This window comes from Talpa occidentalis, unplaced genomic scaffold, assembly GCF_014898055.3.
Source record: "Talpa occidentalis isolate TD23 unplaced genomic scaffold, MPIMG_talOcc4v2.1 talOcc4.4, whole genome shotgun sequence".
Taxonomy (NCBI): domain Eukaryota; kingdom Metazoa; phylum Chordata; class Mammalia; order Eulipotyphla; family Talpidae; genus Talpa; species Talpa occidentalis.
In genome coordinates, this window is record NW_023604295.1 from 8,365,181 (window position 1) to 8,382,085 (window position 16,905).

A 16,905-nucleotide genomic window follows, 5' to 3' on the forward strand; every position below is an offset into this window, starting at 1 on the left:
ATGGCACAGGCTCCCTGCAAAGTTGAAGGGAAATGTCTTTTGGTGTTGAACCTTCCCAAAGGATGGGTTTTGCCCACCCTCCCTGAACAAAACTTGCTTTCTAGAAAATGCCTATGTATTCACATGAATACCGTTCAGTGGGTGTGTTGAGGCGTTTTAGTTTAAGGCTAGGTAAAGAAGTTCAGCTGCTGGGTTAACAGGCTGGAGGTATGAGGCATTGTCGGGGTGCTGTATTGGTGTGTGGAATTCCTAGGCTCCAGCTGTTGTCTGGAGCCAGGGGTATGTTAAGTAGATTCTCTGCCAGAGCTAGCTTCTCAGGTTCTAGTCCTGAGTGGGTGGGTGGCCTGGATGTTTTTGGAAGTTTGAAGGAAGATAAGAAACATGAGGTGCCCAACATAAAGTAAAGGTCACTGGATCCCAAGGTCATTGGACCCCAAGGTCACTGGAAGGATTCCCTTTTCCAGACATCAGAGCTTGGTGTGAGGGTTGGAAGACAAAGGAGAGCTGTGAGACCCTCCCTGTGTTGCTTCCTCTCTAAGCAATCTCAGGTTACCCAAGTCAGTCAGGGCAGGGCAGAAATTTAGGTCACTCATTTGCCAAAGGAACGTCCACTCACAGAATCCCTGACCACAGTCAAAATCGGTACAGGTAAGCTGGATCAGAAGTTTCCACTATGTATTAGTCATAGATCTGAGTCAGTAGGAACAAGGGACCTCGTTGGTTGTGCTGCCCGCTCTCCTCTGTCTTCCAGCCACTCATCCGCTCCTCCTCAGTCAGCTGAGAGAACCCGATCTGGTCCTGTTTGTTCCTTATCTTCCCAGGGTACTGGTGCTGTGTGGGCAGCATCTCTGCCAGCCAGGCCTGAAAGCACAGGGTGGTAGGCACTCAGGTGAGGTGGGTAGGCAGACTAGGTTCCAAGTTACCAGGTAATGAGGCCAGGCAGACCCAGTTAAGAGTTGCCAGGTGACGAGACCAGGTAAACCAGGTCAGAGTTGCCAGGTGATGAGACTTGACAGATCCCACTCAAAATTACCAGGTGATGAGCCCAGGTAGACCAGGTCAAGGTTACTAAGTCATGAGACCAGGTAGACCGGATCAAAGTGACGAGACCAGGTAGACCAGTTTCAAAGTTAGCAGGTGATGAGCCCAGGTAGGCCAAGTCAGGGTTACCAGGTGATGAGAGCAGAGAGACCAAGTTCCTAGCAAGTTGTGTTCACTCGTGTGAGGTAGGTAACATCTCGCCCCCTCGGTTTCTTCCTCTGGAAGATGGGGGATCACAGGAGCCCCTGGTGCGGGGGTTTTCAGCATGGACTCTGGCACCAGCCTGCCTGGGTTTGACTCTGGGTACTACTGTGTGACCTTGGGGCTGTCCTGGGACGTGGCCACAGCATCCTCTTCTGCATTGGAGTATATAAATAGTACCTTGTTCTCCAGAGTGTTGGGGGGAGTAAATGACTCCCATGTGGTGAGAGCGAGATGGACACCAGTGCTGTGTGAGCTTTTGTTCTAAAGAACTAGCCAACAGGGAGGCCTCCTTGCTGTGCAGGGGGTTAAGTCACAGCACTATGAAGCAATCCGCAGCCTCTGCAGCAGCATGAGTTCAATCCCCTAGCCAGGGAGGGAGCTGACCCACACGGTATAGCAGACCTCTCCTGTCTCGCCCGCTGCTCCCCTCAGCAGTGTATTTCAGTCCATCTGCCTGTTCTGTTCCCCACTCTGTCTCTGGTGAATCCTCTTAGCCCCTGCACTGCTGCCCTGTACCCCAGCTCTTGCATGCATAAATAAATCTTAAAAAAAAACAAAACAGAACAAAACTAGCTAACGGAGCATTGCATGACGAATGCTGAACACTTGGGTGTAATGGAGTTCAACACCCTTTCACTCTTTTGCTTATTTACTTTGGCAGAGAGTAGATGCTGATCATCTGCCCCGACTTCCCTTTAGAGCATCCTTTTTCCTGTGACAGAGTTCTCAGGACCAAAACCATCACCAGCAGATGAAGGGAAATCTTGGTTGCCCATTGTTTAGCAAAGGAAGAATGTTGGGTTTTGGGATGAGACAAAATTGGCTTTCGGTGCTGGTGCTGACATTCACTAGCTGTGGAATTTGATCCTGAGTCTTAGCTTTTCATCATCTGTGCAATGGGCGTTTTGCCTGGAGGGTTAAGTGAATATGTGGCGTTATCTTCTTTATTGATGGGCAAACAGGTTCTGACATTTGCACCTGGTCTCTCAATAGTAGGGTTAGCAGGTAGAATGAGGGTCACCCCAATGCCCCCAAACTTGCATGCATAAAGACAAAGCGTACTCCAGTGTCTAAACCCTCAGTAGATAAGAACTTTAATGGAATTAGTGGGCATAGCGAGAAGAGAGAAAGGATAATGGTTTCCAAATGACACACCCAAAGTTACCCATCCCCTTGCGGGTAAGTGCCCAGCCAAACAGGGTTGGCCCAAAGCAGACCCAGTGAGGCCCAAAGGCTCCCCACAAGTCTAAACTACCTTCTAGTGATATCCACAGTAAAGGGGCAGAAGGGGCCAGGCAAGTTGGGGGTGAAAGGAGCAAAATCAAAGTACAAGTCAAGATAAAGGCAGCCTCCCCAAGGGCTCTTGTCCATGTCTCTTCCAAGTGTCTCCTTCCATGTCCCCCAAGTCCCTGGTGCAAGTCCCAGGCTGAGAAGGAAGAGCAGCTTCTTCACCTGCCTCTCTGCTCCGTGTGCTTCCTCCAGTTCTTTCCGAGTCTTCTCTCCAAGTCCTCTTTGGCTTCCCCTTGCAGCTTAGTGCCACCCTTCCTGAGGTGGGGCAGGAACATGAGACCTCCTTGAACCTCCCCTTTTAATTAATTAATTTAAAGATTTATTTATGCATGCAAGAGCTGGGGTACAGGCCAGAGATGCGGGGGAAGAGAAGATTCACCAGAGACAGAGTGGGGAACAGAACAGGCAGACTGATGAAATACACTGCTGAGGGGAGCAGCGGGCGAGACAGGAGAGGTCTGCTGCACCATGTGGATAGCTCCCTGGCCGGCCGGGGATCAAACTTGCGCTGCAGAGGCTGAGGATTGCTTCATAGGTTGCATCTCAACCCCTTGCGCCACCAGGGAGGTCCGAACCTCCCCTTTTTAGATGGCAGTTATAAAATAAAGCCCTCCCCCCTTCAAAGTCCAGACAATGTCCTTATAACTTGAGACCAGATGAGCAGTTTACGGTGGGCTTAGCGGAGAAGATTCTGTGGCGTATCTAACTGCATCAGGCTCTTTTCGAGCTCCCTTAATTGTGCTATTTGGGACTTTTCCTGCAAAAGCATTTAACTAACTATTCAGCTCATTAAGCTATATATAGTGAAACTTACACGAATCAAATTTCAGGGTGCTCTTGCTATGTGTTGGTGGTGTTGCTCTGGACTTGGATAATGTTGGTAAAGAGAAAATAAAACACAACTTGGCTTTTTTTGGGTCTTTTTGGGTTACTTCTCTTTGCAGGCACCTTGGTAGGGTGCGGGAAGTTAAAAAGAGAAATCTTATTTTGCAGAGGAGTTACTGCTGCTCAAAAACACGACGCTGGCTGCCGTGGCAGAGCTGTTTCAAGCCTTGACTGATGATGGTCCATTGAGGATGATTGAAAATGTGCTGAAATTCACTTTACAGATGGATGGTGAATTAGAGCAATTGCTCCTAAATTTAAATCGAGTTTTTGTGGTTGTAGCTGGAAAACTTGTCATATTGAGAGCCCATGGAGTAGTACTTACTAGAATGGAGGAGCGAAATTTTAATTTGTTATTTAAATTGACTGAATCCAAAGAAACTTCCTAGTCAGCAATACGATCAACTCCTGATCTGTTACTGCCAATGATCCCATTTGGGTAAAACTGTGTGCCAAGGATAGCTTCAGAGGAAAAAATGGGCTGTCAAATGTGGCTTTCTGGGGACTGGGGCTCAGCTTCATTGCTACTGATGGGGAGACCCTGCAGCGAGAAACAAGGGTGCCCCCAAAACATAAACAAGTAGGTTTAATCATTTCACGGCAGGGATGGGATTAATACTTTCTTAATGAGGATCCTTGCTCTCCATTAATTGTTATTATTATTATTTTTTAAAAGATTTATTTATTTATTTATACAAGCGCTGGGTACAGTCAGAAGCACAGGAGCGTGAGAGAATTCACCAGAGCCAGAGCGGGGAGCAGAGCAGGCAGAAGGACTGAAGTACACTGCTGAGGGGAGCAGCGGGTGGCAGGAGAGGTCTGCGCGCCATGGGGGACCCTCCTCCGGTGGCCGGGGAGCAGCCGGGGATCGAACCGGCGCTGTAGAGGCTGACGGGCAGCTTCGCAACCCAGCGCTCAACCGCTGCGCCACCGGGGAGGTCCTCTCCATTAATTATTACAGAGGCTCAGCTGCCTCTGTGTGCTTCCCATCATTTGTGAGGGGAACACCAAGACCCAGAGAGGTTAAGTAATTTGCCCAAGGTCACACAGGTAGCGAGTGCGGGAGCCTCATGTTTTCTGGAATTCCAGACCATAATTCTTCTTTTTTCAGACCACGATCTTTAAGGAAAACCCTAGAAACAATTTTCTAATTTAAATGCAAACCTCCAGCTTGATGTTTTGCCAACTCTGTCATTTCCACTTACCCGCTTGTGAAATAGAGAGCCAGCTTCATCAAGAATTTTAGGATGAGGACGTCTGTTTAGAGACGATGACAGAGTTGAGATAATTAGGACTCAATCTAGAACTCTCTCTCCCTTCCTAAGAAAAGGTTCAGGGAAAAGCACAAAGCCTCTTGCTGGGTGAGCCCAGGTACTGACGGGTGCAGGGAGGAGGCACCGATGGTTTATGAAGCACCTGTCAGCGGCAGCCTGTGTTCCTCGCTCACGCTGGGTTTGTGAGGCCTGAGTCTTTTTCAGGATTTATTGCCACCTTATGACGTAGGTGCTCTTCACCCGGGGAAAAGGTGGCGGAACCCTGGGGTGGGATTCATTGGTGGGGTGGGATTCATTGGTCAGTGTGGGGAATTAGGCAATGAAGTAAGTCTTGACTGAGGTTCTGATTCCCAGGCCAGGCTCCTTCCTCCTGCCCCACCTCTTACGTTACATCACGCTTCCTTATGTTTATATGCAACATAAATCTCCCAGCTGGGAAGTGCTTTTGGCGGGCTTTGTTGCTTCAGCTGTCTGCAAGGAATAGCTTTCATAAACAGGGAGAGGGAATTGGATTTCCAGTTGGTGATAATTCATATTACAGAAGTGGGAATGGTCATTACTATGGGAGTCCCGCAAATCCCCGAAGCTGGAGGTCCTCAAGGGGTTGGCGTACCCGGGGACAGCCCCATGTTGCCCCTTTTGGTATTTAATGCCAGATACACCTGTTTGAAAAAAGGGGAGTTACAGGAATGAAAAATTAGAACTCAAAGGGAAAAAGAGAAAACCTCACCCATAAACTCATCATTCTTAAGTAGCCGTTGTTGGTGTTTGTTTCATCACTGTGATGATGATGTATTACATGTACATGTATATAATCTAGAGCGTAAGACTGACCGTTTTTAGGGTAAAGGTCCGTGGCCTTCCATATAGTCACATGGCGGCGCAGCCATCACCACCACCCACCTCCATCTTTTCACACGGAAACTCCACCTACTGGACACAACTCCTTTTCTTGCCCTCGCTCAGCCCCTGGCAGCCTCCATTCTGCTTTCTGTTTCTGCGAGTTTGACTGCTCGCCACACTTCATGTGAGTGGAATCGTGGAGTGTTTGTGGTTGGATTATTTAATTTGGCATAAATGTCCTTCCTCAAGGTTCGTGCATGTATGTCAGAATCTCCTGCCTTGTTGAGGCTGATTTTTTTTTTTAAATATTTTTTTCAAAGATTTATTTATTTATACATACATACATACATACATACATACAAGCACTGGGTATAGTCAGAAGCGCGGGAGGGTGAGAGAATTCACCAGAGCCAGAGCGGGGAGCAGAGCAGGCAGAAGGACCGAAGGACACTGCTGAGGGGAGCAGCGGGCGGCAGGAGAGGTCTGCGCGCCATGTGGGACCCTCCTCCGGTGGCCGGGGAGCAGCCGGGGATCGAACCGGCACCGCGGAGGCTGCGGGCAGCTTCGCAACCCAGCGCTCAACCACTGCGCCACCGGGGAGGCCCTGTTGAGGCTGATTAATCGTCCATTGTACAGACATTGTGCCCCGTTTGTTCACTCATCCGATGACAGACTCAGGTTGTCTTCATATATTGGCTATTGTGAACGATGCTGCAATAAACGTGGTGCGCAAATTCCAGCTCGAGGTCCTGCTTTCAGTTCTTTGGAGTATATGCCCCGAAGTTGAATTGCTGGGTCATGTGACAGTTCTTTAATTTTTTGAGGAGCTGCCCCAGCATTTGTCATCACGGCTGCATCGATTTACCTTCCGGTCAGCAATGTGCAAAGCATCCAATTTCTCTACATCCTTGTCATGACTTGTTATTTTCTGTGTTTTGATAATGGCCATCCTAATGAGTGTGAAGTGAAGTCTCATTGGGGTATTGATTTGCATCTCCCTGATGATTACTGATATCAAGCATCTTTTCATGTGCTTAATGTTCCTATTTCACGGATTGGTCTATCCTTCCAGGGTTTGCCTTGGGATCGCTTCCCCTTCCTCTTCCTCCCACCCCTCAGGAATTTAATCATGGCCTCCACAAAACTGTGTTCAGTATTCAAGTTCACCCTTGAACAACATGGTGTGAACTGCACAGGTCCACTTATGTGTATTTTCTTGTAAATGAATTATTTAAACCAAGGTATTAATTAACATAGTACATACTGTAAATGTATTTTCTTTTTTTTTTTTAAATAATTATTCTTAGCACTGTGTGTGGGGTGTGATTTTTTTTTTTAAGATTTATCCATTTATGCATACAATAGCTGGGGTACAGGCCAGAGGTGCGGGGGGTGAGAGGATTCACCAAAGACAGACTGGGGAACAGAACAGGCAGATCTACCGAAATACACTGCTGAGGGGAGCAGCGGGCAAGACAGGAGAGGTCTGCTGCACCATGTGGGTTTCTCCCTGGCCGGCAGGGGATCGAACTTTTGAGGCGGAGGCTGCAGATTGCTTCAGTGGAGGCTGCAGATTGCTTCATAGTGCTGTGCTTAACCCCTTGCGCCACCAGGGAGGCCCTGTAAATGTATCTTCTTCCATGATCTCCTTAATGACATTTTTTTCTTGTACGAATACAGCACATAATACATATAGCACACAAAATTCGTGTTCATCAGCTCTTAACAAAGGCTGTGCGAAGTTAAGTTCTTCGGGAGTCAAAAGTTATGCATAGATTTTCACTGGTTCCCCTACCTCCTGCATTGTTCAAGCCTCAACTGTCTTCTGTATTTTCCATCAGCTATCGTCATCAGCAGGTGTAGTGTTACAGCAAAGTGTCAAGATGTGTCTCGCACTTACCAGATTGGTCAGTACTTAGTGATAATTTCCACCACCCAAAATTGTTCTCCTTAGGAAACCCCAGAGCTTGGGATTTTAGCAGCCATCTGTTGGTAATGCCACAGGACCACACACATCCTGAATAACCATCTTATTTTAAGTAGAAGGGCCCTGTTGTTTATTACAAGGTGGAGGGAGAATTACTTAACCCCTTAGGACCAGTTACAGCTTTGCTTTAGCTGCTGATTGATAGAGGGTAGGGACAGACTGTCCATGATATGTTTGACCTGTAACTTGGGCCCATCAATGAACAGGTCAGTTGAATTGCTTTGATTTCTAATGGGAAAATTGGTGTTTGTGGCATTTATTTCCTTCTCCCCATGATGGTGTGACTGTTTCCAAGATTTCTCCTAAAGGCCAGGGAATTACAGGTTGATTCACTGGAGCCAAAAGACCAGCTAGGAAGATGATACTGTCTCTGTGACTGTGAGCATGCTGCCTCACCCCACCGAGCCCCGATTTCCTCATCCATGCCATGGGGTTACCCACCAGCACATATTAAGAAAAATCAATGGTCAGTGTGTATATTAGTTTCCTAATGTGCTTGGTGACTTAAAATAGCTCTAATTTAGCCACTCCCAGTTCTGGAGGCCAGAAGTCCAAAGTCAGTATCACATACTCAACATCAAGATTATTGGCAGACTCACTCTCTGAGCCTCCAGGGGAGAAGTCTGTACCCCTTTTCCTGCCTTGGGCGAGTTCTGGGCTCCCTTGGCTTGTGGCTGCATCCCACCCATTCCTGCTTTTCTTTTTTTTTCTTTTTTTTTAAAAAATATTTATTTATTTATTTATACAAGCACTGGGCACAGTCAGAAGCGTGGGAGGGTGAGAGAATTCACCAGAGCCAGAGTGGGGAACAGAACAAGCAGACGGACGAAATACACTGCAGAGGGGAGCAGCGGGCGGCGGGAAAGGTCTGCGTGCCATATGGGACCCTAGCCAGCGGCTGGGGATCAAACCGATGCTGCAGAGGCTGCAGTGCTCAACTGCTGCGCCACCAGGGGAGGCCCCATTCCTGCTTTTCTTATTGTGTTTTCTCTCTTATAGCTGTGAAATCTTCCTCTGCTTCCATTTTATTAGGATATATATGATTGCTTTTGGTTAAGATTCTTCACTTTGCCGTATCTTTTACCACATAAGGTACTATTCACAGGTTAGGGATTGGGCCTGGGGTTATCTTTGGGGGCCAATTTTTAGACTTTTGCTCTGGCAGTAATAGTAACAGCATTCTCCACCAGTGTTTCTTTGTCTTAAAGTTCTCTGCACGGATCACCTGCTATCACGGGGCAGGCAGGGAACAGTTGTGGCTGTAAGCCTCACTGCCTGGCACTGGACTGAAGCTTAGCACTCCTCATTTATTTAGTTTCCAACAGTGTTCTATGACTCCACCCTGGCTCATTTGTTTTCATTCTAATTTGCTTTATCCATTGCTGCTAATTTGCTTTATCCATTGCTGCTAATTTGCTTTATCCATTGCTGCTACTACCTCCTCCTCCCGTTCATCGTCTCCCCCATCATCCACCTCTTACTCCTACCCTCCTCCTGCATGTTGAGCTTTTGCAGGGTTTGGATTTGGGATCATTGGCTCTGATGAGGCGAGAGGAGGTCATGCCAGATGCTGCAGGTTAATCATACTTGGGCATTTCTCTTGATTAGGAAGCCCTGGGGATGGTTCAGCTCTGCTGTCCCCGTGGAGTAAGCAAAGACCCCTCATGAGACACAGAAATGCTACCGTTCCCAACCTTTCCTGAGTGTTTCTACCTGGCCAAGGAATTGGAACCTGACAGTGGCTACAAGAGTGAGCCTTGCTTGTATTTTCCTAAGTTAGTGACTCCATGGAAATTCTGACCGACTAGAGTTTCATCGGAGGATTCCTGGGTGTTGCTGCCTCTGCGTGTCTGCACACGTGGTGGAGTTTGGGAGCCCATAATGCTGCTGACTCCACACTGCCCGTACTGGTTCCGGAGAGGTTTCCTGGGTTCATCCAACAAGCATGTGTTTACTGGGTGCCTAGCTTGTGCCAGGTTCTGAGGGGCTTACAGCGATGGAATGACGGAGCTAAGCCGAGGCAGAATGAAATAGTGATATGGCTGTCCCGGAGGCGGCAAGCCGGAGCGAGCATCAGAATCTGCTTTAACTCCAACTTGTTGAGGCACAAATTACTGACATCAAGTTTCAGATTTAGCAGGTCTGGGTGGATGCAAGAACTAAGATGTTCTTGCTGGTCCAGATGAGAACCTCTGTGCCAGATGGGGTCCTGGAGGACAGAGTAACCCAACTAGAAGTCAAATACTTACACAGAGGTGGAGGTATTCCAGTTGGCCTTGAAGGATGGGTTGTATTTTCCTAGATGGACAAAAGGAAGGGCATGTTTCAGGCAATGGGGCATATATGGTGGGGGGTGGGGGTAGGATCCTGGAGTGGTAGCCTGTGGCTAGATAGCTAAGAGATGGGGAAAGGCAGAGAACAAAGTCTAGAGGCTTTTTTGGTGCAGAATCTTGGGTTCTTGTAAAAGTGTCGTCCATTTGTGGAACACCTAAGAATGTCCTTTGGCCACCTGGAAGCTGCATGCTCCTGTGTAGATGAAATAATGAGAATTGGAAACAAGAAATAACAGTTTTACCTTGATTTCCATCTCTCCCAGCTCCTCACACAGGTCCCTTCCAGCTGCAGCTCCAGCACCAGCGGTGGCCACACCCAGACCTACTGGCGGTGGTTCTGTGGCTCAGAGTCCCGGAGGGTTTGAGGAAGGTGGTTGTATCAACATGGAAATCAAAACGTGTTCTTACTTTCTACCTAGTAGCTCACCTTTTCAGCAACTGCATTCCTGCTCTGGGCAGTTGATGTTTCACCTTTCAAACCCCAGAAGCAAGAGTCTAGATTTTGCAAATTCTCTTGTTCAACCAGTTTGGTCACATAATTGCCTTTTCAGCTGAAAAGTTTTGACTGTAGTCCTGGGTGCCTGTTATGGTTTTTGGGGGCAAGCATCTGCTTCTACAGTTGGTGAGTCTGTATTTACTTTCAGCTCTTAGGTCATGGGGTGGAAGGAATTGGGGTTGGGGTGGGAGGAAGATGAGATCAGAGTGGCTTTTGAGATATAGAGGGCTCTCCCCCACCATGACCTTCTGTTGCAGTCCTTTGGGGGAATGTGCTGGAATCGAGTTCTTGTAAGCAGGTCTGGTTTGATGCAAAGAAAACTACCATCAGGCATGACTCCTCTGCTGGAGACTCCTTTAAAATACACTCAGAATTTTGCTCTGCCTGTAAAAGTGGTGTGTTCTGGTTCTGAAGGAGCTTATATGGACAATCTGGTTCTATTGCCTGAGATCATGGAGGAAGGACGTGGAGGGTGAGAACCTGGGGGCGGCCCTCCTGGTGTCTGTGCCAGAGTAATTTAGAGTTTGCACTGTGCTGATGAACGTTGACTGCCCATTGGTGAGGAGATGGATTTATAAGCACACATAGTTGTGACATCACGATGCTGTTTACTGGAGACCAAGGTAATTTATATGCCAATTACATCTCCATTTAGAAAATTAATTTCAAAGCTTTGCATTTTGCAAGATGATCAAGTGTGAACACAAAGAGACATTTCCTTGATAATGAACATGGGAATCTGAGATTGTGTGAAAATGGACTAAGAGATCAATTAAAGCAGCACAGCCTATGGGTAAACGCATGGACAGTTTCCTGGGCTGGAATCCCAAGCTCTTAATTTCAGGGAAGTGGCTTCTCAGGACTGCACTTCCTCATCTATAAAATGGGCGTGAGAGCCCCCCCCACCCCGTCTCACTGGGTTGTTGTAAAGAGTCCATGAGTTCATATTAGACTTTGGGAAAAAAAGAAGAAAGGGGCTAACTTCAAAATTAGTCCCTGAGGTAAATATACATTTATTTTTAAAGATTTATTTTTATTTATTTATGCATACAAGAGCTGGGGTATAGGCCAGAAGTGTGGGGGTGGTGGTAAGAGGATTCTCCAGAGACAGAGTGGGGAGCACAACAGGCAGGTCCACTGAAATACACTGCTGAGGGGAGCAGGGGAGGTCTGCTGCGCCGTGTGGGTCAGCTCCCTGGCCAGGGAGCCATCGAACTCATGCTGAATACATCTGCGACTGGTGATTCCTTGATAGCACTGATGCTTTAACTGCTGCACCATGAAGAAGGCCCAAAGTTAACTATTTTGGGAGAAAAAGAGCAGGAAGAGTTTTTACAGAGGGTCGCCTCCATGGCCTTTAAGCTGTGGGTGGTCAGGCATTTGTTGACTTCTATAGGTCTGGTGTGATGATATTAAAAAAATTGCCGGAGGATAAAACTTTTCTGTTTATTCCACATAATAAAGGCAAAACATTGCACACGTGAGAGTGTGTGTGTTTGTGTGTGAGACGTGCCTGTAGTCTGAGCAGATTGATGTGACCTGTCACTGTGTTGGGTTTAGTATTTGACCCCCCACCCGCCGCCGCCTACTTTGCTGGCATAGTGTCTCTTGTCTGCTTTTGCCAGTTCGGTTCCAACTACTTGAGAGTTTCACATTAGATTTTCTCAAAGGTATTTTCCCCTTGGGCTGCAGTCAGGTGCAAGCTTGGGGTGCTAATAACTCTGGAACATTTCCATGTTATTAAATCTCTCCCTTCTGGTCTCCTGTTCCTGGGCTGTTGGTGAAGTTGGGGGTTGCATGTGATCAGTTGGGGCTCATGGAGGCCTGAGCCAGGATATTTGGGAACATGCCTTGGCCATGAACCTTGTTGGTAGGGTTGATTGAACCCTTTTATTGCTTGGACTCTGTGCCAGGTGTGCAGTGTGCTTTGTAAATATGACCTCATTTGATTTCACAGTGGTGTGAACCAGACAGTACTGTCATCATCTCCTTTTTACAGATGAGGAAAACTGAGGCCCTGAGGTCATGACCAGGCCAGAGTGGGGTGGCTGCCCCGTGACCTAGCTGGGGTGGAGCTGGTGTCTGCTGTAGACAGTGCACATAATCACTCTGTTAGGCTTGTGACGGTATTAAGAGGTAACCGTCCTGATCGAGTCTTTCTCTCTAATGCTAACTCACTTAAGGGTCCAAACCTCCCAACTGCTCAGCCAGGCTCCTAGGCTTCAGCCTCCTGGGGTTGCCCAGTGAAGTAGCACAAATTGGGTGACTTAACACAGACTTTGTCTCTCGGTTCTGGAGACCACAAATCCAGGGTCAAGGCACTGGCAGGGCCGTGCTCCCTCTGAGGTCTCGGGTTAGTTCCATGTCGCTCTCCTAGGTTCAGGGCTGCCCAGTCCTTGGGTGTCCTTGGCTTGTGGATGCATCACTTAACCTCTGCCCTTCTCCCTTGTGCCTGTGTTTTCTTATAAGGACACAAGTCTTATGGGATTAGTGACCCGCTCTGCTCCAGTAGATCCTCATCTTAGTTAATTACATCTGCCATGACCCAACTGTAAATGATTTCCAAATAACTTTATTGGTATGGGGCTAAATGTGCCCCTAGCCCCTAGCCCCCTTGAAGCCTCAACCCTCAGTGCTCCAGAATGTGACAGCACCTTTAATGGATCAATTACGGTAAATGAGGACAGGCACTGCTAACAGGACTGCTTGATGTAGTTGAAAGTTGCTGAGTAGATTCTCAAAGTTCCCCAGAACAAGAACCAAACCCCACCCCCCAGGTATCCATTCAAACTTTTGTTTTTTTAAAAAGATTTATTTATTTATTTATACAAGCACTGGGTACAGTCAGAAGCGCGGGAGGGTGAGAGAATACACCAGAGCCAGAGCGGGGAGCAGAGCAGGCAGAAGGACCGAAGTACACTGCTGAGGGGAGCAGCGGGCGGTCTGGGCGCCACGTGGGACCCTCGCCCCGCGGCCGGGGATCGAACCGGCGCTGCAGAGGCTGTGGGCAGCTTCGAAACCCAGCACTCAACAGCTGCGCCACCAGGGAGACCCCTCCATTCAGACTTCATTGTTAAACACAGGATAATCTTTCACAGCCTGTTTTTTTCTCTTAAGTATATTGTAATATTTTTATTTAAAAATAAAAGATCTATTTTATCATTTTAAAAATACAGGGTACTACTCAATTCCATGAATAGTTGAATCATTTTTCTATTGCTGGATATTTTCATAAGTGGCACATGACCGTGAAAACACATGAAGTAATATAAAATTATAAGCATCAAATTTTCTTTCAAGATTATAGCCAAAGGGTTGTTTGTGAAATTTAAATGGATCAAGAGAACAAGGAATGAATGAGTAGATTCTAACTGTAACAAATTTAGGGGCATCCTTGGTGGCTCAACGGGTTAAGTCTCAGCACCTTGAAGCTGTCTGCAGCCACTGCAGCACGAGTTTGATCCCCAGCCCAGGGAGCTACCCACATGGCACAGCAGACCTCTCCTGCCTTGCCCGCTGCTCCCCTCAGCAGTGTATTTTGTCAGTCTGCCTGTTCTGCTCCCCGCTCTGTCTCTGGTGAATCTTCTCACCCCCTGCACCTCTGGCCTGTACCCCAGTTCTTCTGTGCAAAAATAAGTAAATAAATACATAGAATTAAAAAAATAAAACTGAAAGAGTTTGTAAAGTGAGGTCCTTAGGGTGGGTCCTGTTCCTATAAGAAGAGGACATTTGAACACACAGAAACGTCCCAGGACAGATGTGATGGTGAGAAGGTCTCTCCTTCATCCTCAAGGAGAACTTCTAGCCTCCAGAACTACTGAAATAAATGTCTCGTTGAGACCACCTGGTCTGTAGGGCCTTGTGCAGGTGGCCTGGCTGATGAATCCACGAAGCAGGGTTAGGACTTCAGCATATTTTAGGGGGGACACAGTCGAACCCGCAGCTCTAGGGTTGGGGTGCAGATTGGAAGAGCCTCTGATGCCTGGCGGCTGCCAGGTCTGGGGTTACACGCGAGAGTCCTTTCCCCTCTTTCCTGCCTGGGCACTGAGCACCTGCTTGCAGTGAACACACACACAGTCCTGTGGGCTGGGCGGGGCCGGGAGGTGGGGAGCAGCAGGACTCAATGCTGACTCACCCCCAGTTTGTGGGTGCTAAGAGCTGTGGCTTCCAGCGGTGGGGCACCTAGGGGGGAGGGACAGTGGTGCCAGCCTCCCTGCCCGGGAAGATCCTCTGACTCTGTCCCGTTTGAGGATGATCTTCCTCTGACAGTGCAGAGGAAGCGCGGGTGGGGCTCACTCTTTACCCCCCTCCCCTCCCCTCCCCTCCCCTCCCCTCCCCTCCCCTCCCCTCCCCTCCCCTCCCCTCCCCTCCCCTCCCCATTCGCTCAGATGCTCCTTCCTCCAGGGCACTGGGAGAGGAGAGCTGGCCTGGGCAAGGGGATGAGGCATCTCTTATTTTTGCTTCCCGGCTGGGTGTGGGTGTTTGTGTTGACAGCAGCTGGAGGCGCCCTGGCAGGTGCTGGAGCCCTTGGTGCCAGTGCAGCGGTGGGAGGCAGTGTGTGCCAGGCAGGTGACTGGAGCTCACATGCCTTCCAGGGACTGTGGGGCTCTGGGAGAACTGGGTTCGCGCCTCTGTGTGTCAGGCAGGGGGCGCTGTCTGACGCCACCCCCAGGGCACCCACCAGGCACAGAGGGCTGGCTGCTTCCTCGGTGGATGGTTCTGCTTGGGGTGACCCTGTCTTGGCAGGGGTGCTCCAGGGGCAGCCTGAGGAATCACTGTGTTCGCTCTACGCTGCACCCCCATTATCTCCTCACATGTACTCCTAGTGTTTTCCAACATAAATCTGGAGAAAATCAGCATAATGCTCAGACACCCTTGGGGTGGGGGTGCCCCACTCTGTGTGCTCCACTAGGACAGTGTGCGGTTGTTGCTTTGTGGGGGCAGGGCGAGTTATACCGTGTAGCTCCGTTTGCTAAATGCCCTGTGGTTTGTCAACCCAAGTGCCACTAATGTTGCCCTCGTGTAGGGACGGCCTGGACCTGCCCCCGCTGGCTGCATGGACGGGCCCCTCCCTGGAGATACTGAGACTTGGTGCCGGTGCCGTAACTTTAGGATCCCCGATGTTGGCGGAGGCATCTGCTGGCCCACGGACGCGAAACTGAGATTCAGGCCAACAGGTGTGGATCCTGCGTGTTATTTGATTAGAAGTTCCAGGGTGAAATTCAAGTTCTCCATCTTTCTGTCTCTTCCCTCCACACGCCAACAACAGATGCACCAGGATGTGCGTGTCTTGGGCTTTTCCCACACAACCTGTGTTCATTTCCTGGGGCTGCCTTGACAGGGCACCAGAAACCACCCAGATTCATTCTCCCAGCCTCCAGAGGCTCAGAAACCAAGGGGTCGGCAGGGCCGTGCCCCGCTTCTTGGTGTCTGTGCTCCCAGCAATCCTTAGTCTTCTGCTTGTAGCTACACCGCCCCAGTCACTGTACCCACTGACACACCCTCCTCGAGCCTCTGTCTCCCAGTGTTCCCCAGAGACACCGGCCCTGGGCACCGGCTTGCGCAGCCTAGCCCGAGTCATCTTACCTTGACGGCATCTGTAAAGACCCATTATTCAAATAAGCCCCCTACACAGGCACAAGGGTTAGGGCCTCAACACTTCTGGGGGGACACGATGACCCAGTTTCCTCCCTGTCGTCCTGCCCCGCGTTGCCCCTGGGAAGGGCCTTCCTGTGAGATGAGCCATGTGTCAGGCACGGCTGCTTTCGTTTTATCCCTGTCTCTCTTGTTCTCTCCCTGTCCACTGGAGCCCAGAGTCATTTTTTTTAGGTGGCCCCCCACTTTCCCTGCTCAATGCTTTGAGTCATTATTCCCTGCTCTGTCAGGCCCCCGATGACCACAGACTTCCACCTGGACGTCCCTGATTTAGGCCTTTGCTCTCCGAGGGGCCTGCGGGTGCTCACCGGGCACACGGAGCAGCTCCCGCCTGCGCGGACTCCTGTCTGTGCCACTGCACTGTTACCCCACCGAGACGGGGGCTGTGATTTCAGCTCGTGACTGGTCAGATCACTGGTTCCTAACGAAGATGAACAGGAAGGAAAACTTGCTTTTCTTTTGGTTGCAGTTTAGGGACTAGTGTGCTAGAATTTAAAAACATACAAAAACAATGCCTCCAAAAACAATGGAATGACCACGGGACGCAGCCATTCCACCTCTGCTCGTACATCTGAAAGAGCAGAAAGCAAGGCCTGCAAGAGGCCTTTGTGTCCCCCTAAGTGGCTGCTGTCCCCAGAGTCAAGGGGTGGAAGCAACTCAAGTGCACTTGGGCGGATGGACAGACAGATGTGGGAGTCACCTGGGCACCGCTGCTGTGGTCATGATGACTGGGCCAGTGATGCCCCTCGTAGGGGACCATGGCCCCTGTGTGTCCAGGTGCGTAGTAAGTCCTGCCAGCGAGGCGTGCGCGAGAAACGCTATGATGTCTGCAGTGATGAAATGGCCTAATGACCCACTTCTCAGAGGGGATCCCTGTCATTGAACCCCGCACGCCCT

At 49.3% G+C, this 16,905-nt stretch overlaps 1 protein-coding gene across 11 annotated transcripts in view; it reads left to right on the forward strand.

The window, feature by feature from the left end:
* The window catches only part of TIAM1 (TIAM Rac1 associated GEF 1), a 355,067-nt gene that overhangs the window by 26,841 nt on the left and 311,321 nt on the right, over window positions 1-16,905 (forward strand). Inside the window, exon 1 of one of the 11 annotated variants that reach the window (XM_054700316.1) lies at window positions 15,381-15,530. The exons of the other annotated variants lie outside the window; for them this stretch is intronic. The gene's annotated coding sequence lies outside the window, so the exon portion shown is untranslated. Of the gene's footprint in view, window positions 1-15,380; window positions 15,531-16,905 lie in introns of those variants that run through there. 11 annotated transcript variants of the gene reach the window in all.